Source organism: Vespula pensylvanica, chromosome 11, assembly GCF_014466175.1.
Source record: "Vespula pensylvanica isolate Volc-1 chromosome 11, ASM1446617v1, whole genome shotgun sequence".
Lineage (NCBI taxonomy): Eukaryota > Metazoa > Arthropoda > Insecta > Hymenoptera > Vespidae > Vespula > Vespula pensylvanica.
This window is the reverse complement of record NC_057695.1, coordinates 2,229,315-2,230,063: the sequence shown is the minus strand read 5'-3', so window position 1 is coordinate 2,230,063 and position 749 is coordinate 2,229,315. Positions and strand designations below refer to the sequence as shown.

Here is a 749-nt window from a genome sequence, read left to right as displayed (position 1 = left end):
TCGCTCGCTCGCTCGCTCGCTCGCTTGCCATTATGCTACATAATTTACTGCAAGCAGGGTGGTGTGCTGGTGGAACCACCACCGTCGGTAGTGGCAGACCACCCACAACCCTGCCGTCGAGTTAACCGCGGAGAACCGAAGCTGACTGGTGGTGGAAGTGGTGGTGGTAGGTTCCAGAGGACCCTTTGATCCTGCGGGCCTGTCCCCCCTCTCCTCAACTACCCCATCCTCCTACCTCACCCATACCACCAACCCACGCCACCTCGTACTCGATCCTCGTGTTTGTATCGCCGTGAAAAGTGGGCCAACGGAAAAAGCACCCCTAACTCTCTCTCTCTTTTTCTTTTTCTTTCTTTCTTTCTTTCTTTCTTTCTTTCTTTCTTTCTTTTTTTTCTTTCACTTTTCTCATAGCTAGGAGACTCCGCTATCCCGTCATCGTTTTCGTATTTTTAATACGTACGTTCCCTATACTCCTTGAATATCTTTTATTTTTTGCCCCACATATATGCACCTTGCAGAAAAGTATGTTGAACTATGTAGTTAGAAAAATTCTTGGTAATATTCTATGAGGCTACACGAACTGATATAAATTAATGCTGAGATATTGAAAATTCTTCTAGAATAATAAAAACTTGTCTACGGTTGAGTTTCAAGTAAAAGATTTCGGATAGTTTCAGTTAACAGGATATTTGAAAGTAAAAGCGGCTCTTGGGAATTTTCTCTTTTCTTTCTTTTCTTTTTTTTTTTTT

At 42.7% G+C, this 749-nt stretch overlaps 1 protein-coding gene and 2 long non-coding RNA genes across 5 annotated transcripts in view; 1 reads left to right on the top strand and 2 right to left on the bottom strand.

Annotated features, from left to right (window-relative positions):
• LOC122633135 (discoidin domain-containing receptor 2-like) overlaps positions 1 to 749 on the top strand; it is a 58,032-nt gene that overhangs the window by 15,976 nt on the left and 41,307 nt on the right. The gene's annotated exons all lie outside the window — the stretch shown is intronic.
• The window catches only part of LOC122633138, an 86,481-nt gene that overhangs the window by 48,810 nt on the left and 36,922 nt on the right, over positions 1 to 749 (bottom strand). The window lies entirely within an intron of this gene.
• The window catches only part of LOC122633139, a 19,184-nt gene that overhangs the window by 10,418 nt on the left and 8,017 nt on the right, over positions 1 to 749 (bottom strand). The gene's annotated exons all lie outside the window — the stretch shown is intronic.